This window comes from Canis aureus, chromosome 32 (genome assembly GCF_053574225.1).
Source record: "Canis aureus isolate CA01 chromosome 32, VMU_Caureus_v.1.0, whole genome shotgun sequence".
NCBI lineage: Eukaryota > Metazoa > Chordata > Mammalia > Carnivora > Canidae > Canis > Canis aureus.
The window spans coordinates 15,601,135-15,626,083 of NC_135642.1; the positions used below are offsets into that span (position 1 = coordinate 15,601,135).

Here is a 24,949-nt window from a genome sequence, read left to right on the forward strand (position 1 = left end):
CAGAAACCTAGAAATAAGTTTTCCCAGTTTTCACAAATGGAGGAGAAAAGAAGCAGATTCCAGATATTAGGAGTCAAAACAAGACTCCCATGAACAAAACAAGCCCAACTGGTTTTATTTTCTCTAAGAAAGTATCAAGAAAGTATCAACCACTTCCAATTTTTTTATTATTACTTTCTAGTCTTTATTCTTCACATATATAATTTTTCAAAGTTTTAATTATAACAAAGACACATTTTTATTGCATAACTATTTTAGATTCCTTGTATTATAAGCATTACTCTGTGTTGTGACTCTGGCATAATTTTTTAAGTAATTGTAAATTAAAGGGAACAAAAAGGCAAGTTTGTAGATAAGGCATGAAATTTTCAGGATATTTCTGCTAATTTCCTGAACTACAGTTACAATATTACTTAAAATACAAACGTCATATAGGTAAGTTTTGGGTGGCAATGAAGTTATGCCAGGAAAATTATGAAGAAGAACATTTCTTATCAAATGCAACTAACATTTTAATAAAAAAGAATATCAGAAATCTCAGAACACTTTCACAAAGATGACTATTTTTATTCTATAAATTGCAGAAAAGAGTATTTCTTTAGATACATAACTAGCAAACTGGCTGTGATAAGACATAAAAGTAGAAAAGAAGAAGAGTAAGATTTATTTGTAGCTAGCTGGTGTTTTCTATTTTTTGGTCATACAATTCATAGTAGTCTTCAAAGAGGGTAACACTTCATTACTTTCCAGTGGTAGAAAAAGTTGTTACATTTTCCAAATTTTCTTAGCCCAATCAGTTTACATTGGAATCTTAAATATATACTATTTTTTTTCTCCTTGGGGGTAAAACAGATACCATTCTATTTCTGTTTTATAATTCAGACAACATCAGCTTTACAATGTTGATCTAAAAGAAACTATCTAAAATTGAAAAACATAACATAGTGGCAGAGAGTTCTAGATAAGATGGCTTTGTAAGTTCATACTTTGAGTCCACAACCCTCTCCCTACTCCTATACTACCCATGTAAACAGTGATAGATAAAAAAATAAAAAGTAAAATCCTAGCTGCTATATTAGTCAGGATTCAGTTGCAGGTATAAAGATTCTCTAGTGTTTTAAGCACAATCAGATTTAATACTTAGGTGCTAACATTTAGATGCCAATAAAATAGTTGAAAGAGTAGAAGGGGAGGCTCTATGCTAAACCTTAAGGAATGAGTCAGAATCCACAGAGAACTGGCCTGCCAAGGGAGCCACCTCTGCCACCATCAGAAATTTAAAGAAAAAAAAAAAAAAAAAAAAAAGAAAGAAAAGAAAGTTAAAGAAGGGCACCTGGGTGGCTCAGTTAGTTAAGCATCTGCCTTTGGCTTAGGTCATGATCTCGGAGTCCCAGGATCAAGCCCCATATCGGGCTCCCTGCTCAACGAGGAGTCTGCTTCTCCCTCTGCCACTCCCTCTGCTTGTGTTCTGTCAAATAAATAAATTAAATCTTTAAAAAAAAAAAAAAGCAAGTAACTTAAAGAAATAGGGCACTGCTATGCTAAGTGCTGGACAGAATCATAACTCCTTAGCCACATCCAGGAATTAGGTAGCCACCAATGTGATTATTGGTTCTGAATACAATGCCTTAGCTTCTGTTAGACACCAGGAAGTTGTTGCCAGAATTGCTGGCACTAAGGGGACACAGCCCAGGTCTGCAATTTGGGAATCAGAGAGAGCTGCAAACTCTAAGCCACTGGATCTGCTCCAGCAAAACTAATGCCATGTGTATGACACTCTACCCACCCCCTCCCCTGTATTCAGTTCTGAATTGGAGTATCATAAAAGTGAATGTGATTAGTGTAATCTGAACTACATCAGGAACCCTAGATGTAAGGAAGCATAGGTAGTAATTTTTATTTTCCAGTTCATGTAGTAAAAGGAGGAATACTAGAAGGACGTTGAAACAGATGCAGAGTTGGGGCACCTGGATTGCTCAGTTGTTAAGTGTTTGACTTCAGCTCCAGTTGTAGTCTCGGGGTCCTGGGATCGGGACCCATAACAGGCTCACTGCTCACTGGGGAGTCTGCTTGTCCTTCTTCCTATCCTTCTGCCCCTCCCCTTACCTGTGTGTGCTCTCCCTCTCTCTCGTTCTCAAATGAATAGGTGAAAATTCCTTAAGAAAGGAAGAAACAAACAAACAGATGCTGAATTATCTCACAATAATACCCAGGAAGAAAGATAATAAATTATATCAATTCTATTGTTATACATTACTTATAATAAATATTCCCAAGGACTAAAGAATAGAACAAAACACAAAGCAGTGAGTGAGGCTTAATGGGCTCTAAGTATAGGAGCAAACAAAGAAGGCCAAGAATTCAGCTTCTGTAGGTTAATGAGAATTAAAAGTGCTTCACTTATGGCATGCAACTGGAGCCAGCTCATTGCTTAAAACCAGGGAGTGGGCCAAACTCCAATAATGAGACTTAAAAAAGCAGTTTATGTGAAGCCGTACAATAAAAGAGGTAGGAAAGGCCAGAACCCAAGCCAGCCACTTGCTAGCTCAATGGCTGGATGTACATTATCACCATTATCATGAAAATCAGGAATCCTGAATTACCTGTGGAACCAAATGGAAGCAAAATTTTGAGGAAAAGTAGGGTAAGGTGAGATGATAATAACTCTCACTGGAATTAAGCTCTCAAACCAAAATTCCAAAATACATAAAGAAAATTAACACTACAATTGTCAACAAAAGCAACTACAGAGAGATTAATCCACTTAAGACAAAATGGAAATAATGTAACCATCTGAAATTGACCTCAAACTCAATGTTTAGGATCCTCAAAGAGATAAAGAAAGCAAAAACGGCATAAAAACACAGACATTCAAAGTGTAATCTCAGGGCACCTGGGTGGCTTGGTGGGTTAAGCCTCTGGCTCTTGATTTCAGCTCAGGTCATGATCTCAGGGTCCTGAGATCGAGCGGTGGGTTGGGCTCCATACTAGGTGTGGAACGTGCTTAAGATTCTCTCTCCCCCCTCTGCCCCTTTCTCCCTTAAAAAAAAATGCAATCTCAGTACCAATCAAGATAAATACAAATAAACCCACACGTGCACATATCATTGTGAAAATGCAGAACATTAAAGTACCATAAAGGAGTATTATCTACCTAAAAAAAGACTGACAGCAGACACTTCATCAGCAATAATAGATGCCTTGAAGATAATGGAGTTATATAACCAAAATGTTAAAAACAAGAGAATTGTCAAGCCAGAATTCAATGCCCAACTAAGCTATCAAAAAGAATGAGACAATAAAGACATTTTTAAGACCCTACAATGACTGAGTTTTCCACTAATAATTTCTCACTAAAGAATTGATGTATCTGGGAACCCTGGGTGGCGCAGCGGTTTAGCGCCTACCTTTGGCCCAGGGTGCGATCCTGGAGACCCGGGATCGAATCTCACGTCGGGCTCCCGGTGCATGGAGCCTGCTTCTCCCTCTGCCTGTGTCTCTGCCCCTCTCTCTCTCTCTCTCTCTAAATAAATAAATTAATTAAAAATAAAAAAAAAAAGACTTAAAAAAATAAAGTTTAAAAAAAAAAAAGAATTGATGTATCTGGGGTGCTGGAGTGGCTCAGATAATTAAGCATCTCACTTTCAGCTCAGGTCATGATCCCAGGTCCTAGGATCGAGCCCCACATCAGGCTCCTGGCTCAGCAGGGAATCTGCTTCTCCCTTTGCCTCTCCCCACTACTCATGCTTGCACTCTCTCACTCTCTCTGTCCCTAATAAGTAAATAAAAAATCTTTTGGGAAAAAAAAAAAAAGAATTGAGGGCAGCCTGAGTGGCTCAGCGGTTTAGCACCGCCTTCAGCCCAGGGGGTGATCCTGGAGACCCAGGATCGAGTCCCATGTCGGGCTCCCTGCATGGAGCCTGCTTCTCCCTCTGCCTGTGTCTGTGCCTCTCTCTCTCTCTCTCTCTCTCTCATGAATAAATAAATAAAATCTTAAAAAAAAAGAATTGATATATCTTAGGAGGTACTTCAGAAAGGAGAGCACAAAGAAACAAGAAAGATATCCTGGTGGTCCCACAATCAGATAAAGTATATTATCAAATGTACCTAATTACAGTTTTTCATAATTGAAAGACAAGTAGTCACATAAATGAAATTAATTCCACTTACATGAAGTGTTCAGAACAGGTGAATCTAAAGAGACAGAAAGTGGTGGTTGCCTAGGACTGGGGAACATCCTTAGGAGGGAAGGGGACAGGGAGTAGGCCAAACAAGAAATCCTAGATACAGTATTGCCTTTAAGGGGAACAAAAGTGTTCTAAAATTAGACTGTGGCAATGGTTGTACAACCCTGTGAATAAACTAAAAAACACTGAATTGTACATTTTAAATGGCTGAATTGTAAAATATGTGAATTATATCTTAATGAGATTTTAAAAGTGGAACTGGAAAGGAAGATGTTCACATACAGTAAGATCCTTTTAAACTTTGATAGAAAATTTTGTAATTATGTGTGAATGCTAAAAACTTAGGAATAACCATTACGAGAACAGAAATGCCATCTATGCTTCTAAAATCAGAGGAACATAAAGATGATATTCACAATTTTATCAATCTAAATGACAAGAGTAATACAAAAAAAGAAAGAAAATATGCAAGAAAATGGCAAAAATGAGTTCAAGTCTCTATGCGCGTGTGCGCGCGCGCGCACACACACACACACACACACACAATTAAAAGAATGTGTTATCAAGAGTAGGTTAACAAACCCAACTAGAGACACATTTAAAGCAAAATGATCCCAAAAATTTGATAAAAAAATCATGAACAAATATATTTGATAAAAATACTTTTTTATTGCTGGCAAGACAACATGAACAACAGAATAGAACTTAGGATGTAAGACAAAAATAAGAGCAAAGGATGACATTACCTAATGGCAAAAAGAACGCTGACAAAAAAGATATGATGAACTTATATAATAAATATAGGCTCTCAAATGTATAGGAAGCAAAAACAGATAAAATTAACAGGGAGAAACAAGCAAAACCACAACCATGAGATAGTAAAACTAAAGGGGATTCTAACTCTGATATCTGAGACTGATGATCAAGCAGACAAAAATTCCCTAAAGATACAGCATATTTGAACACAAAAGTAAGTTGATCTCACACACACATACACACACACACACACACACACAGATATAAAACTCTGTACCAAATAGAAAAGAATATACATTGGTTTTAAGCACACATAAGACATTTATAAAAATTTACTGCATATTAGATCTCAGAGGCAGCATCAACCAATTTCTGAGAATAAATCTCATTCCAATCATATTCTTTTAAAACAATGTAAATAATTATAAATAAATAATAAAAAGTAAACAAACAATTCTATGTTTAGAAAATTTAAAATGTACTCAAGGGGATCCCTGGGTGGCTCAGTGGTTTAGTGCCTGCCTTAGGCCCAGGGCGTGATCCTGGAGTCCCGAGATCGAGTCCCACATCGGGCTCCCTGCATGGAGCCTGCTTCTCCCTCTGCCTGTGTCTCTACCTGTGTGTGTGTGTCTCTCATGAATAATAAAAATCTTAAAAAAAAAATAAAAAATAAATGTACTCAAAAATGACTCATGGGATAAAAATCAAAATAGAAATTATGAAATAACTAGAACTGAATAACGAAAGTACCATATACCAAAACTAGTAAAAATGCAACTAAAAGGGTAAAGTGGGATAATCAAGAATAAAAGAATGATGTCCACTTCTAGTCAACACTTTTGGAGGTCCCAGAGAGTATAATGGTGTAAGAAAAAATATATAAAGTAAGAAGGAAATATCAAAACATTATCATTATTTGTATGTTATCATTACTCTCATTAGAAATCTAAGAGAATCTACAATTACAATGCAGAGAATTCAGAAAGGTTGCTCAACATAGAATCAACTTACAAATATTGACAGTATTCATATATTCCAGTAGTAACCAACTAGAAAATATAATTTTTAAAAAGAAACCATTTGCAATAGCAATAAACATTATGGGGTAACTGAAAAGAAATCCAATAAATTATATGTAAGACTCTGCTAGAGAAAAACATAAATTGTATTAAAAATTCAAAGGGAGGGATCCCTGGGTGGCGCAGCGGTTTGGCGCCTGCCTTTGGCCCAGGGCGCGATCCTGGAGACCCGGGATTGAATCCCACGTCAGGCTCCAGGTGCATGGAGCCTGCTTCTCCCTCTGCCTATGTCTCTGCCTCTCTCTCTCCCTCTATATGACTATCATAAATAAATTTTTTAAAAAAATATTAAAAAAAAAATTCAAAGGGATGTCTGGGTGGCTCAACGGTTGAGCTCCTGCCTTCAGCCCAGGGCGTGATCCCAGAGTCCCAGGATTGAGTCCCGCATTGGGCTCCCTGAATGTGGAGAGCCTGCTTCTCTCCCTGCCTGTGTCTCCGTGTCTCTGTGTCTCTCATGAATAAATAAAATCTTTTAAACAAAACTCAAAGAAGAACTAAATAAAGAGAAATATATTTGTAAATAGGAATACTAGATGGAATAATTGTACCAATTCTCCTCAAATTGCTCCATTAAGAAATCAACACAATTCTGGCAAATACCCTATAGGGAATTTTTGTGAAACTTAACAAGCTCATTCTAAAATTCACACAGAACAGAAAAAAAGAGCCAAGAAAAGCCATGATGATTTTGAATAAAATGGTAAAATAATTAAAATGGTGTGATATTAAGCCCAGGAATAGATAAACAAACCAATGGAACAGAATAGAAAACTCAGACAGTCAAGTGCATCTACAGAAAATTGGTATTAGACAGTGGAGGCATTCCAAATCCAGGCAGGAAACAAACTATTTAATAAAAGGTCCTGGGATAACTGATTATGTACATGGCAAATGAGATCCCCACCATTGAGCCAAATAAAACCGATGGGGGGAAAAACCCTCAATGTGAAAGCAAAACTAGAACTTTCCAATAGAATTATAACATTGTGGTTCCTTTGACCTTCTTCCTGAATACAGTTTCTAGACTCCAAACAATCCTAGTTGTTCTCCTCAAGGGCGCCCTGTACTCAGAACTGAATTCTCTTTGTAATTTGGAAGCTGCAGAATAAGAGTGGGAGCATCACTTTCTTGGTATTGTTATTGGACTTCTGGTAACACAGCCTACCTAAGACCACACTAGCTTTATTTCTGCACTAAAAAATATGACTGATGAACACTGTACTCACCATCTATTAAACCTCATAAAATCATTTTTTATGTGTGCTATGCTTCAGCCAAGTCCCTCACACTTGGGGCCCATTTGTATAGGGGTTTTTTTCCCCCCTTCATGTATAAAGCCTTATCCTTACAACTATTTAATGCCATCATTAAACTAGACCAGTTGTCTTTGTCTGTGGTGACCTCTTCAATATCCTATGTCATCAAATGTACTCATTATCCCTTCCCACACTAGGGCATTCACAAAATCAATAAATATGCCTTCTACAGAAGACTTCATCCAAGAATTGAAAAAAAAAAAAAAAAACAATGTTGACCAGGAAGTTCTGAACAGAACCCTAAAGGTATAACAGAAAATTTCCTGCATTAATACTAATCCAATTAACTGTATTAGCAATTAGTTCATATTTTTCCTCCTGACCTTCAAAATTACTCTGACATGTGGTCAATTGTCTACTGAGTTTTGGCTAAGCTTTGCTTATTGTATTTCCATGATCAATCTACTAAACCTGTCAAGAAATAAAGTAAGTCTCACATAACTTTGTTTTAGTGAACCCACAGTGGTAGAATCAAATAACTTGGGCTTCTTCTCTTAGATGATCACAAACATTTATTAATAATTTTAAAGTATTTTAGAAATTAATAAAAATTACAAATGAAATGAAATTTATGAGGACTCCATACATTTGTAGCATAATTATTTCATCTCTGTAGGGGACATCTAATTCTGAAAAAAATTCATCTCCATAAAGTGTAGGCCAGAAAATTTCTTTAAAATCTATCATTCACAGAACAGAGCTGGTAACTGCAAGAAATGCCCCCCCCCACCTTGATAAATGTAAAAGGATAACTTGTGTTAATAAGAATTATTAGACTGTTTAAATTAGGAGCAGTACAGGGAGACAAGTGGGCGAATTCTGTACTCCCTCCTATGAGGAGGGTAAACAGTGTGTTCCAAATCAGACAGAGTTAGAAAACTCAGCTCCAAGGTAACAGGGGTGCCCCGCCTGAACACAAAGAATGTACCACACACAGTGCAACCCAAACAATGAAGCTGGAGATTAGAAAATATTCCGCCATCCTCATACATCCAGCTTTGAAACTCTTCCTCATTTGATCCTCCTGTTCAATTCCCACATAACCATCTCAGAAATTTACTTCCATCTAGCTTTCTTATTGTCCCACAAACACCGAGTGTTCACTCTGAGACTGAAAAATCAGCTATCTATAAAGATTGTATAATCAGAGATGGACACCTGGCCAAGAATTTTCACTAGTCACAAAGGACCATGAGCTAGATTAAGTATAAGGCACCTTTCCAAGTGTTCCATTAATAAGATATTAGACAATAAGCAAGACATAATTATTAGAGATATTATTAGAAGATTATTAACTGCAAAAAACAATTCCAGAGAAAAAGAAACATAATTCCCAACAAACTATACTAGAGAGATCAAACTGCAATACTGGATAGTAGATGATTTTATCTTTGCCTGAAGCTCTTTTTCTTGATCATAAATGAGAAATGGAAATACAGAACTCCTAAAATATAAAATATATAGCTAGCTGCTATGCATGACTATGAAAGTTCTCCAGAGCATATTAGTTTCGAATACAGTAGACATTCAATAATTGATTTTGTCTGTTTCTCTGTAACCAGTTCCTTTCCACCACCAGCTTAACAAACACAACTGAATCATTTCGATGTTATGATTACCATTAAATACCTATTAGAGATACCAGTAGAATCTGAGAGCTGAAAGATAATCTAGAGGTTCACCTAATCTTTACAGAGGAAAAGAGAGACCCAAAGAGTTCAAGCCCAAAGTCTCAATGTTTACGTAGTAGTTAAGTGCAACTAGAACCCAATCATGCAGCTCCACTTTCACAGGCATAATCTTGGTTTACCAGAGTCTCACTCTTCTGGTAGGATATTATTTTTCATCCTGTTTAAACATAATTGACCATCAGACACTGCAATGACATTTCACAAAAGCCTTACAACTCTAGGTAGGTGCAGAATACATTGAGTTCCTATAAACATAGTGTTTTGAAACTGGAGAAGTCTTTAGAGACTGTTTCTCCCTATCTGCCTCTTACATATGAGCAAACAGAGGTTAAGCTGTTGGCACAAGTTCACAATGTGAAGCGCAAAGTCAAAAGTAAGAACTGGTAAAAAAAAAAAAAAAAAAGAGAGAGAGAGAGAGAGAGAATTGGCTGTCCTGATTCCCAGGCCAGTGTTCTACACATTTCATTACAGGGCTTCTCTTTCCCTTTTTCCTTTAAAAAAAAAGAAAAGAAAAAGAAAAAAAGCAAGCTTCTAATTAAGAACAAGAATTTTTTACGGTGAGGCTATTGGCTATCTCTGAAACACAATAAGGCGAAGCACAAATGAGGTATGCCTGTATTATTTTTATCAACATGTATTAATTTCTTTCCCACTTAAAACACCTATCAAAAGGAAATTTGTAAATAAGGCCCACTCGGCCTTTGATTCTACTAACCTGGGAGCTGACTGCTTCCTATCTCTAACCCACTAGACATGGACAGTGGTTAGGGCCCAGACACAGGACAGAAAAAAAACCTGGCAATGATTCAGTGAGCATAGCAAGAAATGTGCTTAGGAGTGTTCACCCACTGGACTTCACATGATGCAACGCTTTAAACTACAGAGTGTCTTGGGCCCAGAGGACTTTGTGGCTTCTGGGACTCTAAAGGATGCCAGATTGTAACAACTTCTCTTTGCAGAGACTTCCTGAGTTAAATGGTTTCTGAGGTCTAGCATGAAAACCCAGCCACCATTTATTGCCTATCTATTTCAAACACATCTTCCCATAAGCAACAGACATTTGGATGCTTGCACAATTCATAAATATGCCATTGATATTTTTAAGACAATCTATTCATTTTCACCAAATTCCTTCTCAAAGGGAGAATTTGCAACAGAGTGAGTCAAGTCTATATGACATCCACACCTTCTAAACTATGAGAAGACTGAGGAAGTCCCTGCTTGTTCCCTACTGTGGCAGGCCACAAAGAAAACTGGTTTTTAGTTGCAGCATTGGTACGAGAGTCAGGAGAGAAAAGACTTCTGGTCGAAATCTCACCAGAATCACACCATCACAGACTTATTATTGAATTTGTTCTGATAAATTGTTCTGAAGGTGGAAAGCTCTTACTCTTCTCAGTTTACTAAGATTTAAAATTAAAATTTCTGGAGTAGAATCCCAGGAGGATATATAAACTGCAGCAGTCCACTCCCCTATTTCTGCTGCCTCACCACTGATTCTGTTTGACAGACCTACCATAAAGGCCTCCCGCAAACATTTGTCCTGAGGACCTCATGCTCCAGGCCATCAGAGAGCTGGCAGATTGCAAGGCTGTACAGAACTGAATGCACCTGCTACTCACCATAGGCCAAAGTGGGAATGGGAAACCATCATCTGTTATGGCACTATCAACTTAGTGCAGCATTAACACTTAACTCCCTCAAGTCCAGCATCTCTTTAAAATCACTGTTCCACTTCATGTATTACTTTTCAGTATTGTATTTCTTGAACACATGTTTGATAAATGAAGTGCTCTTATATCAGTAAAACTACCAGGGATTAATTGCCGGTGTTTGTAAGAGATTTTAGGGGTTTTGGTTCTTAGAGTAAGGTTTGGCAGAAACAGGTAAATGGAAACTTAGATGAAATTTATACTTCAGAAAAAATGGATTTGGTGTAAAATCCATTTCAGTGTAAAAGCTGACCAGGACTCCAACTCTAAGTAATCCAGCCTTAGACGTTGCTACTGTGAGTCTGGAAAATGTTAGCTATTTCTTTTGATTCAATTCTGATTGCACACTAGAAGTTCAATTATGTTTAATAAGCAGCAGGGACACATGGTTACCAAGGATAATTCTGCTAAACTGAATGAGAAAGTTCAAGATTTAACACATGTAACTTAGCACATTTAGTCGCTAATAAAATATAATCAGCCCCTTGTCTTTCATTTAATCATCTTTATTAGAAGAAAAAATACATCATACTAAAGGAGTTTACCATATGGAAATGGGGACTTAAAATGCAATACTCTATAACCATGGAGAAAATTAATGCATTATTGTTTTTCAAAGTGGGAATCAAATTGAACTTTCACTTTGATGTGAACTTAAGTTGAATTTTGTCTTCTAACATGACTTACAAAAACAGGTGTTAAGAATAGACCAATCCATACATTACACAAGTTTTTTATTTTCCCTAATTACTATGTTATTTATCTACTTACCTGTTTGGTTACTAAGAGAACAGAAGTTTTTTCTTTGGGATTAATTTGGATTTCAATCCTACCCAATAGTGTAAAAGAGTATTTATGATTTATAATCAGAGCATATTTGTAAGATGCTTCTGAGTGAAAATTGCTTAATGTATACTGCTAATTACATTTTAGTGAACTATTTTCATTGCAAAACAGGTAACACTTTATGGATGAAGCCTTTATTGCAACCACTAGATAATCTCTTTTCTATTTGGCCTGCAAATTCATGTTCTGGTGCACTGTAGAAAGTGCCTATACAAAACAAATTCTATATAGCTATCATCATCTTAAAAGATGAAGAGTCTGAATCCTTTATAGAAAGATTTTGGAAATCACACAGCTCTCTCCTATTGTTTTAAAAGGCTGTTTCTTAGATCTTCTGGACTCATAAAAATCTCATTTGCCCTCTAACCCTTTCAAAGAAGATATTAACACATAGCATTGACCACAGTTCCTTCAACAATGAAATGCAAATTGAAAAATCTTCTGTGAAATGAGAATCCAATACTAAATACTTATAAGTCACTGATTCCTAGCTCACACCTTTCTTCTCCTCACATCACACTGAAGAACATGACCACTCAGAAATCTTTCTCAAAATGTGCTCCTCGGAACACTGGTATTCCACAAAAATATGTGTTCAATGAACAACATGTTAGCAATATTTATTTTAAAATTTATTTTAAATATATGACTAAGAAAAACACTATACACCTTTACAGAGTTATTACTGTCCGTGAATCTTTAAGAAACAATTCACAATCCCCAGAGAAATAAAAACCTATCTTGACACGCAAAAAGTTGTACACAAATATTCATAGCAGCATTACTCATAGTAGCCAAAAGGTGGAAACAACCTAAATGCCCATCAACCGATAAGTGTGTAAATAAAATGCGGTATGTCCATACAATGGAATATTATTCAGCCATAAAAAGATAAAGTCCTGAAATATGGATGAATCTTGAAAAGATTATGTTAAGTGAAAGAAAGATCTCATATTGTACAATTCCATTTATATGAAATGTCTAGAATAGGTAGATCTATAGAAATAGAAGTAGATTAGTGGTTGCCAAGGGTTTGGAGTAGGTGGAGAACTGAGAAGGAGGGGGTGTGTGATGACAGCTAAAGAGTGCAAGATTTCTTTCTGGCACAAAGAAAACATTGTAAAATTGATCTGGTGATGGATGTACACCTCTGAATATATCAAAAGCCACTTAATTAGGGGTGCCTGGATGATTCAGATGGTTGAACATTCAATTCCTGATTTTGGTTCAGGTCATGATCTCAGGGTCAAGATATCAAGGCCCACATGGGGCTCCATATTCAGCACACAGTCGGCTTGAGATTCTCTCCTGTCCTTCTGCCCCTCCCCCTGACTCATGCATATTCTTTCTCTCTAAAATAAATAAATAAATTTTAAAATAATTTTTTAAAAGCCACTTAATTGTACAGCTATCTTTGAGAAAGAATAGGCACTAGAACAGATACTTCACTTTTTAAAAATCCCCCAAAAATCAAACATATGAAAAGATGCTCAACTTTATTAAGCATTAGAGAAGATCAAAGTAACCACAAAACAAAATACCATCATACACAAGCAGACTGACTAAAATTAAAAAGATAGATAACAACACGTGTTGGCAAGGTGTAGTATAGTGTACATACACCATACATATACCATGAGAAGCACTGAAGTCATACAGGCTCTTTAGAAAGCTATTTGGTAGTAGCTATTCAAGTTGAATAGAAATATATTGTAGGCCCTGGCAATTCCACTACTAGATAGGTTATAAATTATAGATAACTATATATATGCACATACATATATACACATATACATATTATATATATATAATATAGGCACATGAAAAACATATTATAAGAATATCCACATTATTAAGGCTATTATTTATAATAGCCCTCAACTAAGAAAACCCCAGAAGTCCATTAAAAAACAAAATGGATTTGGAATTATGGTATACTTACATAGTGGACTACCACATGGTAATAGAGATGAACTATTGATACACTCAACGACATGGATAAATTGGACTAATGCTATGCTGAGGGGATAAAAATTGACACAAAAGAATACATATTCAGCGGAACCACCATCTTCCAGTAATTCGTCAAAATGACCAACACAAAGGGAAAGAGGAGAGGTACCCGCTATATGTTCTCTAGGCCTTTTAGAAAACATGGAGTTATTCCTTTGGCCACATACATGCGAACCTATAAGAAAGGTGATATTGCGGACATCAAGGGAATGGGCACTGTTCAAAAAGGAATGCCCCACAAATGTTAGCATGGCAAAACTGGAAGAGTCTACAATGTTACTCAGCATGCTGTTGGCATTGTTGTAAACAAACAAGTTAAGGGCAAGATTCTTGCCAAGAGAATTAATGTCAGCACTGAGTGTATTAAACACTCAAAGAGCCGAGATAGCTTCCTGAAGCATGTGAAGGAATATGATCAGAAAAAGAAGGAAGCCAAAGAGAAAGGTACGTGGGTCCAACTGAAGTGCCAGCCTGCCCCACCCAGAGAAGCACACTTTGTGAGAACCAATGGAAAGGAGCCTGAACTGCTGGAACCCATTCCCTATAAATTCATGGCATGATAACTGTAAAGAAAATAAAAGACCTCAGGATTGTTAAAAAAAAAAAAAAAAAAAAAAAAAAAAGAATACATATTCAAATAAGGCAAAAGTAATCTGTGTCGTTACAAATTAGGATAGTAATTAGCTTTGGGTAGGAAAACAGGTAGTGCTGAGGAAGAGGGATGAGTCATGAGGGAGCTTCTGGGAGTGCTGGTAGTATTTTATTTCTTGATCCAGATGCTAGTTACAAGGATGTATTTATTTTGTGATATCTAGCTGCATACTTGTGTGTCTTTTGATAAACTTTTAAACTAGAGTATTAAAAATGTATATTTTTAAGGAGTGAAAAAATAAAAATACTGCATAATAGCACAGTACTTGACAATGTCAAGAAAATTTGATCTGTCATTTACCCAGAGTATTTACACACAGTTACACAGAACATGCATTGCCAATTCAATACCTGTTGGTCTATGTTATGAATACTGTCATTTTATTTCAACATATTTGTGATATTTTATTATATGAAATATTGATACCATTCTTAATTGTGGTGAATTATGGCTAGTTCACAATCTATGCATAACCCAAACAAGCAAAAAGCCAGACCCCTTCAATGTGAAAATACTACTCATAGCACTTGGTCCCTAAAAAAATCAGAGGATGAGCTGTCCAACATGAAACAATTTATAATTTTCAGAGCTGTCTAGTTCAAGAGCAGATTTTTGCAACTCTGCAGTTCACGTTCTTCCTTTTGTTTCAAAAAGCCTTTCTGAAATAGGCTTATGCTGCAACAAAATAAACAGATTTGATGCTACATCTGCTATGAGGATAGGACTGAGCGACCAGGTTCCGAACAGTAAACAGTGGTTATGTACAAAATACAAAAACATTGTTTTCATTTTTAATGTTTGTTTCTCTGCTGTATTTGACAACCAAAAAAATCTATTTAAAACATTTTTATCTTGCATTTTTTTAAGATTTTATTTACTTATTTGAATGAGAGAGATCACAGAGGGAGAGGGAGAAGCAGACTCCTCGCTGAGCAGAGAGCCCAACTGGAGGCTAAATACCAGGGTCCCAAGATCATGACCTGAGCTGAAGGCAGATACTCAACTGACTGACCCACCCATGTGCCCTAATCTTGCATTTTTAAATTCTTTTTGTTCTTAAATTTTTTACTTATGGATTAAGATCCTACTTTTTAAAAAAGGCAAAAGATTCAAATTCTGATCATTTCTCTGTAAAACTGTTTTTGCTCCATTTTAATCCATGAACTAATTATGCATCTCATGTATTTCATTTTTTATACTTTAAAATATTCTATGGTCAATACTTTTGGGAAACTATGACCTAGAATTATCTTCTCAATTTCAAAATATCCCTAAACCTGAATCCATGATCACTACCTTCTATGGTCTCACAAGGTAAAAAGATGTTTATTCATTAATTTAATCCCCCCTTCTTTTTTTTTTTTTTTTTTTTTTTTTTTTTAGTAACCCTTTGCTAGTTGCAGAAAGGAGTACAATGAAATATGCAGGAAGTTCTCCAGAGAAAAGGAGGGGAGTAAAAGTTGGTAGCTACAACCAACATAGATTCATAAACAGAGAACCATTGAAGCAAGGATAAAAGTGGTAAGCATACTGAAAAAAACTGTTTCATCTCAATGGCTATATGTCAGTCAACTACATGCCCATTTGCAAAGTAAATAAAGTATTTGTAGTAGCTTTTAGAATTCCCAACCTTCCTTAAAATATGTGAGTTTAAGGTTTGAGGTTTACACATTTGACTTATACATATGTTTCCAGTAACATATAATACATGAAAATTGAGGAATACCTCAACTTTTGTACAACCCAGGTAGGCTGCTGCTTCTGAAACTAAATCCCACTTTTCTCTGCCTTTTAGAAGTATGAAAACGGGATTTGACATACAATTTGACTTATACCCACTATCAAGTTGGTACCATCATAAACAATGGGAATACATCTTTTAAACCAACCACCCTAGATACACAAGACACTAGTCCCAATGGTTGCTTCTAAGAGGACAAGCTGGTAGACTGGACATGAGTGATGAGATAGATCAACTTTTCATTCTGTATCTTTTTGTTCTGCTGTTAAAACTTGGAAGTCAAACTTCTCAAAAAGTGTCATCATGATTACATCTTCTACATCATGTTAAACACACACAACTTTTGCACACATTAATTCTTCTCATGGAGAGCTGAAATCCAAATCCCCTCAGATGTTTCATTCCTATATCTTTAGACCACATCTCCTGTCTTCAGAAGCCCACAACCTTGACCTCTTAAAAAGTGTAGTTTATGTCAACACTTACTCATTTAAAGGATCCAAAGTATACCTCAAAATTTTTCCCTGCCAGCCAAATATCCAAGAATAATCCATAAGCATCAGTATAGGACATGTTCTGTATTTGTGATGCACAAGTTTCTCTCATATTAAGGGCTAAAGCTTTCAAAATTACTCCTCTTTAAATAACTAGATTATTTTGATTACATGAAAGGCCTAATAGATGTTTAAGTTATTAGTATCACCAAAGTACCCTTGCAAGCAGCAGTGCTTACAGGCTTGCTTTATTGAAAAGCATTTTCCTCTAAGTTATACATACTTTGAGACAAATTAATTGACAAAACAACATTCGTTTTGATCAGAAAATACAGAGGAAAGGAAGAAAGGAAGAAAGGAAGAAAGGAAGAAAGAAAGAAAGAAAGAAAGAAAATACAGAACATCCTTAAAGTAAATGCTTTTGCTAAGCATTCTAGAAAAAAAAAATAGTTTAACATCCTTCTTTCAAGTTGCTACTTAGATTTTAAATGACATATTTGGGGAGCAAAAGACTTTCAGTTACATTAATACTCAATGTGATTCTAAACTACCAGATGATTCAAGACTAAAATCTTAGAGGCAGGCAACTTCAAACAATTTGGTTGTTTTATCAGCATTTAAAGATTAAAAAAAAAAAAATCTAAGTAACAGGATGACTTTAAAAAGTCCTAATCAGGTACACCACACTCCAAGCTACTACTTTTTCAAGGAGATGAAACAGAAATTTCTAAATGTGTTGGTGAAAAACAATTACTGCTACATCATTTATATCATAAATTGTAAATCCAAAATACCACTAGCTCCGCAATATGCAAATGTACAATCTAATTCCACTTTGAATTACTCTCACTTCCTTTCTTTACTAGACTCCAAACAGGAAAGAAAATGAAGGAATATAATCCAGGAGTTGAAAGAAAAAGAAAATGCAGGAACTTCAACCAGATCTGCATGACTCATGTTGTGTCAGTTGCAAATTTCTGATTCCAAGCCTTTAAAAAAAGAAACTTCAAGGACCCTTCAAATTATGTTCAAGTCATATGTCTGATTAGACAATTGAATCACTTTAATGTAATGTTTTTTTTTCTTGATTCAGATCTCTTCTCTTGCTGCCACAAATATGTTTGTTCAGTGTAAATGGAGTGATGAAGATTGACCTTTCCAGTTGAGCAGCTGGCTGAACAGGATTTTAAATGGTGTGCTTAGGATTTTAGTTCACTCAATTTAAGGCAAAAGGAAGTGAAAGAAACGTTTATGGATGATAGACTGCCATACCTAATTTTTATTCTAGGAATTGTAAAGCTTCTATCCCACCCCTGTTGACAAATTCAGCATCCCACATGAGGGTGAAGTGTAACCAGAAGTGAAACACTGAACCACTATTGTGTGAAGTTAGGGGCTCCAAAAACAACTTAGTAGCAGCTCTGTCTTTTAAAAACTATCCCCATCTTTTTTCCTGTTCTCAGGGAGAAAAAAGTTTTAACAGAAGAGGAAAAAAATTGCTGTGCCTTTAAGTTCCGTCTAGTACCTTGATTTATTCCAATGCCTTTTCCCTGATTTTCCATTCAATAGCACTGAAATAATACTTTATTTCTTTTGTAACCTGACAAAGCAGTCTTGAAAACTCACTATTCTGGATATTTAAGACCACACACTTTCAGCATTTTGCTAAATTTTTACTCTTTCTGATCTTTGTCCCTCTCGCTTACTGTACACTCCTAACTCAGCTCATCACTACTAAAGTCATATATATAGGCAACTATGTGCAACTACCCGAGAAATTACATACTCAAAGCAGTCCTCAAAAACAAAATTCCATAAATATCTAATGGAAAGGGGAAAGAGCCTATATTTATGAAATTTCTTTTAGACCTGCTACCTGATTTTCAGTCAATGCTAGCACATGAGCAAGTACTAATTTGCATAGCTGATAGGAAGCTGAATCCAATCATTTATTCACAGCAGGTACAGTGCTAGAAGCTAAGGATGCAGAGATAAAAGACTCAGTCAGACCGTTCATTCAAAGACTTCAAAGTCTAGTGGGAGAAAGCCACATAAACCTACAATCATAACATCATAGATGCATCATGATAGGAATACATCCAGGGTAGCATGGGAGAACAAAAAAAAAAAAAAAAAAAAAACACTTAACTCAAGTTTAGAATAATCAGGGAAAGTTCCACAGACTCAAATGCCAAGATGGCATTAGAATCAAGTCTGGAGAGATCCTTAGGAGGAACAGGGGTGGGAGTGTGGGGGCAGGGCATTCCATTCAGAGAGAAGCTGTATGTAAAAAAACACAGATGTTTGGTTTGAGATAATGAAAGGTTCTGAAAATAAAGAGTGGTGCTAGTTACACAACATTATGAATATGCTTAATGCCACTGAATTGTACACTTTACTTTTGACCTTTTTTTTTTTTGAGAGTAAGCAAGCAAATGGCGGGCGGGGAGGAGAGAGAGAACCCCAAGCAGACTCTATGCCCAGCACAGAGCCTCAAGAGGGGCTCAATCTCACGACCTTGAGATCCTGACCTGAGCCAAAATCAAGAGTGGGACACCCAACTGATTGAGCCACTCAGATGCCCAAGTTATATGCTTTAAAGTGGTCAATTTTATGTAATATATATTTTGCCACAAGAAAAAAAGGCCACAGATGTGTGGCAGAATAGAAACATCAGATAAGGTACCTAGAAGGAAGACTGCATGACAGGAGAAAGAATGGAGATATACCACGGCTAGACCATAAAAGACTATGTATTCCATGCTTACAGAGTATGAAGGCTAATCAGAGGGAAAGAAGGACTGGAAGCTTCAGGAAGGATTAGGAGGTTATACATATAACCCAGCTGAAAAATTCAAGTCTGAATTCTGAGAGGCAGTGGAACCAAAAGGGATGAATATATTTCCAAGATAGCAAGACAGAAGAATACAAAGGACTGGGAGGCCAAATATGAAGGAACAGGAGGAGTCTCGAAAGCCTCTCAGCTTTCTGGCCTGAGCAGTGAGTGAGGCAGATCATGGTGCCATCCATCTAGAGTGAAATCAAAGGAAGCCTCAGGTTAGATTGGGGAACATGGCAACTTCTTTAATCTGCCAGGTTTGAACCCTTGTAAATAAAGGATGAAGACCAGCAGTTAGAGAAGTGTAGGACTTCGGCAGTCAGTCTATGGATTTTATGCTTGCTTCAAAGCCCAAGTAGCAAAGGATGGCCCAGATATAAGGAGGAAGCCATTTTTTCCCACCTCTAAATAGAGCCCACCACCACTCTGTCAACCCAAAATTAAGGACTTTGATGGACTCAGGAGGCAGCTTCTCTGGCAAGACGCTGAGGTTGTCTACAGTAGCTTCAGTGAAGCTCATCAAGTACACCATCTCTCAATAAAAGTAAGCCAAAGATGAATAACATGGCTGGCACTTCATGGTAGCCATTGCTGATATTTAGGTCCCTCAGAAGTAACTGGGGAAGTTTCATAGAATGGACCCAAATTTGATAGGTTGGAAGGGGATGATCAGTATGAGTTATTATCATTTGGAAAATGTAAAGAGGACCTATTTTATTTTCCTATGCTACTAAGGCCTGGAGATTACCAGGTAAACATTCCAGCAAAAGTGATACCCTGTTATTCACTGACCATTCTGTAGATGACTTTTTGATGTTTAACAACATGGTGAGCATCTTCTTATGTCATAACATTCTTCTATAACTTCATGTTTAAAGCAGAAAAGTATCTGCCAAAAACAACAAAAAATAAAGTGGGATAGTATCTGATTATATACTATAATTTATTATGCAAATCCCCTATTGTTGGACATTTTGGTTTGAATGAAGCTTTTCAAACTAATTTCTGTCACTCGCTAATCATATTTTTATGAGACCTAAGAATATATCTAAGCATTTTATTTGAAGGTTCCTTGTCCATAAAATTCCCTTTATATTTTTGTGCGGTTTTTTAAAAGATTTTATTTATTTATTCATGAGAGACACGGGGTGGGGGTGCACAGACACAGGCAGAGGGAGAAGCAGGCTCCATGCAGGGAGCCCAATGTGGGACTCGATCCCAGGTCTCCAGGATCAGGCCGTGGGCTGAAGGCAGCACTAAGCCGCTGAGCCACCTGGGCTGCCCTATATTTTTGTTTTAACTTTTTAAAAAACACCTATATAACCAGCTAAAAGAAGGCATAGCAACTTAGTGGCCCTGATTGTTTTAGTGTTTTGTGTTTTTTTTTTTTTTTAAGAAAGTAAATTGTTGTTGGGGATGCATTAATTTTATCAAGCCACTAGTGTGCCATATTGTACAATGAAAGAGGCAGGTAATTCACTAAATGACACCCTGGTGGTGGCACAAAAGAATAAATGCATCTCCAGTAAGTGAACCATGTGCTCTCTGTCAGCAGGATCAAGTGTATTATTTTATATCTCCTTTCCCATCCATGGATGCTTACTGGTCTCTCTCCAAGTCAGTAATAAAAGTAGGTAAAGAAGCCTCTATCTGTGCTCATGCTATTCCTTCTACCTATAATATCCCTCAGCTCCTCCAATTTCTGTGCCCAACGAATTCCTACTTGTCATTCAAGACAGTTCAACTGTTACTTCTGCCAGAAAGCTTTCCCCCACCACACTCATCCTGAGCTAAGTGTTCCCAACGTGTTCTGCCTATACCTCTGGATACTTAGTACAGTTTATTATGGTGATCGGATATTCACCTAACAAATCATAAGTCTTTTTAGATTGGGATCTTGGCTTCCACTCTAACACCTACAGGGCCACCACATTGCTCCTTTAAATGACTACTAAAAAGAATGCTGTGACTTAAAAAGTGCCACAAAGTCTCACCTAATACTATACTTATCAATGTTTTCTATTGAGAGTAATTGAGCAATGTACCTAACTATGAAAGTACAGTTTTCTAATAAAACACAATAATTTGACAATGCATAATCATTGTTGTGATGCATGGTAATTAAACAAACAATAAGTGATTGTATATATTACTACCATTGGTAATCACCAGGAGTGCAGTGGGATGGTATTCAGTGACCAATTTCTCCCTCCATCAGAGATGGTACTAACCTCATCTGACTCTGCTTCTACCTAAATGTCTTAAGCTCCAAAACTGTCCCCTACTCCATACGTTCTTCTACAATGACTATTTCCTTAGGAAATGGCATTCAGCTGAGAGGTTTTTTTCTCTGCCTTTGTAGTGAGCTATTACCATCATGACTCTCATATTCCAGCATTCCTTCCTGGGATTTTAAGGTAGAGACAATTCCTTGAAAGGCTGTAAGAACCTCACACTCCCCCTCTTTCTTTCTGTATACCAAATGTCTTTTTTTAAATAGGTGCAGTAGGTTGAATGATGTGAATGCCCTGCTTCAAACTCTCTTAGATTACCAGGCATTCCATCATCTACAAATTGATTTGGGTTAACAAGTAAACACATACTTCTCCCATCACCAAAAAAAAAAAAAAAAAAAAAAAGCAAACTAAGCAACACAGGTTTATTGGTCACATGGGTGGTACAAAGTAAGCTGATACTTAATCATACCAAACAGATAGTTTTGAGGGAAAGTGAAGAAGGGAAGGACCAACTGGAACTGCTATGATGGGGTAGCAAGAAAGCTCTGGCAATGAGGGAACAAGGGATGCCAATAGGAAGAGGAAGGAAACTAGGTGAAGCCCAAAGATAAACTTCAACTTTCCATCTGCAACTGCCCAAGCATCCTTCTTTTTTCTTTCCTTCCTCTTTGAAAACCAACTTCTATCCCCGATGCCTGCCATGTGGAAATCATTTAACTTTTGCTAGTCTTAAATGTGACATACTCCTTTTCACAATACTTTGAGCTATATATAGTCTTCTCATCTTACAAATGGGGATAAGGCCACCTTCGCAGAGGCCAAAAGAAGTAGATTTCCCAGAAGCACAGCAGTAATACTTCATTGGTCTAAGAGTTCACTGAAAATACAAATTCAAAATCCTTTCTTCCTTATAATGATTGAGGCATTTCAGGTTAAAAGTAAATGCTAGCAGGCAAATGTTCATTAACAGCTAAAACATATGGGTGTCGGGTGGCTCAGTCCATTAAGTTCCTGCCTTCAGCTCCGGTCATGATACCAGAGTCCTGGGATCAAGTTCCATATCAGGCTCCCTGCTCCAGGGGGAGCTTGCCACTCCCCCTGCTTGTGCTTGCTTGCACTCTAATAAATAAATAAAATCTCTAAAAAAAAAATACAGCCAAGTAGAAATAATCCACAATGCATCAAATGATGAGGGATAAACAAAATGTGGTATATCCATCCGATGGATTACTACTCAGCAATAAAAAGGAATGAAGCACACCAATGTGAATGTATCTAATATCACAAAACTGTGCGCTTAAAAATTAAGATGGTAAATTTTATGTGTTTTACCACAATATTTTAAAAAGGGAATGAAGGAGTGACACGTGGTACAACATGAGTGAACTTCGGAAACACAATGCTACTGAAAGAGGTCATTCACAAAAGGCTACATACAATATGGTTCCATCTACGTGAAATGTCCCAAATAGACTAACTTATAGGCACAGAAATTAGATTAGTAGTTGTCATGGGCTAGTGGTAGGAGGAAGTGAATAGTGCCCGCTAACAGAGAATTTCTTTTGGGAGTAGTGAAAATGCTCTAAAAATAGAGAGTGGTAATAGTTGAAGAACTTTGTGAACATATAAAAACGAGTTCACTGTACTCCTTAAAAGGGTGAACTGTACATTAGTAAAGAAGCTCAATAAAAGACAAGTTAGTAAATTATCTCAATTTAGTAAGAAGTCAGTAAATTATCTCAATAAAACTGTTATTTTTAAAAGACAAATGCTGGTGGAAACGAAGTGAGCAGCGGGGCTGGCTGATGATAATAGGGCCGAGCAGCTGTTCACAGAGCAAGTGAAGATGAATGTCGGAGGACTTGGATCTCAGCTGAAGGACAGTATTCCAGTTACTGAACTTTCAGCAAGTGGACCTTTGGAACAGCATGATCTTCTTCGAAAAGGTCTCCCTTGTGTGAAAAATGAACTTTTGCCCAGTCATCCTCTTGAATTATCAGAAAAAAATTTCCAGCTCAACCAAGATAAAGTGAATTTTTCTACACTAAGAAACATCCAGGGTCTGTTTGCTCCACTAAAATTACAAGTGGAATTCAAGGGTGGGGTTCAGCAGGTTCAGCATCTTCCATCTCTTCCAAGCTCAAACCTTTCATTGGGTATTTTAAGGGGTAATGATGAGACTATTGGATTCGAAGATATTCTTAATGACACATCACAAAGTGAACTAAATGGGAGAACCACACTGGATGGAATATAAACTCGGTTTACTGTAATCTGTCATTTTCACGAAAATAGAGGGGCTGCATGTTGTTTATAGTCATCTTTTTACTATAATTTGATGTATACAACATTAAAAGTACTGACAAATGAGAATTTTTGCCTAAATAGTATTTGTGATCATTTAAATGATTTAGTCTTTGGTTTATGACTATGTGACAATTGAAGCACTAAATGGAGACGATTTTAAAACTCCCAATTTATATGAAAACAATAGCCTTCTATATGTCTTTCAAAAATTGTTGTTTATGAGTATTTTAAAATTGTATAGGTTTCAATTCAGCCTGTTTTCTGGGTATCCCATAAATTTAATTTTGATTACCATTATCAGCATTTGAGTCTACAACCTTCATAGTAGCATCTCACAATAAACATCTGTAATTGATTTCAGTGGTAACACTTCAAATTAAGTACAGCGTAGGGTATTTATATTTTACCTTGTTTCAGTATAGCCTGTTGATACAAGAAAAATACTGGATTTTTTTTTTTAAGATTTATTTATTCATGAGAAACACAGAGAGAGAGAGAGAGAGAGGCAGGCAGAGACACAGGCAGAGGGAGAAGCAGGCTCCATGCAAGGAGCCTGATGTGGGACTCGATCCCGGGTCTCCAGGATCACACCCTGGTCTGCAGGTGGCGCTAAATCGCTGCGCCACCGGGACTGCCCAATACTGGATTTATTGATGCTATTTTAGAATTGTAGCTATTTGATTCTTTCAGTTTGCAAAGTATAAGTTCAAAGGTTTTGATTTTGGTCTTGTCCTTAAAGTGAAAAATCAACCAGCATATGTTGATTACACTGTTGTAATGCATAGATTTATATATCACATGATTAAATTGAAAAAAATTAGAATATTCATGTACACACACTACGTATCCCTGAACAAATTCCATAATTATTTAAAAATAAACCTTCACTATAGTTGTTAAAAAAAATAAAGACAAATGCTGGTAAACATAGTACTGCCATTGTACCTGGGACATTTCAGAAACATTTAGAAAATCAGGATTAAGGTAAGGTTTCAGAAACTACATAACTGACCTATCCATATATGAAAAAAAAAAAAAAAGCATAAGGTACAAAGCACAAACAAAAAACATAATGAAAC

The 24,949-nt window shown here is 36.6% G+C and overlaps 1 protein-coding gene and 2 pseudogenes across 6 annotated transcripts in view; 2 read left to right on the forward strand and 1 right to left on the reverse strand.

Moving 5' to 3' along the window:
* The window catches only part of FRMD5 (FERM domain containing 5), a 311,143-nt gene that overhangs the window by 247,682 nt on the left and 38,512 nt on the right, over window positions 1–24,949 (reverse strand). The window lies entirely within an intron of this gene.
* On the forward strand, window positions 13,654–14,248 carry LOC144303650 (large ribosomal subunit protein eL21 pseudogene; annotated as a pseudogene).
* Window positions 23,354–23,820, forward strand: LOC144303651 (proteasome maturation protein pseudogene; annotated as a pseudogene).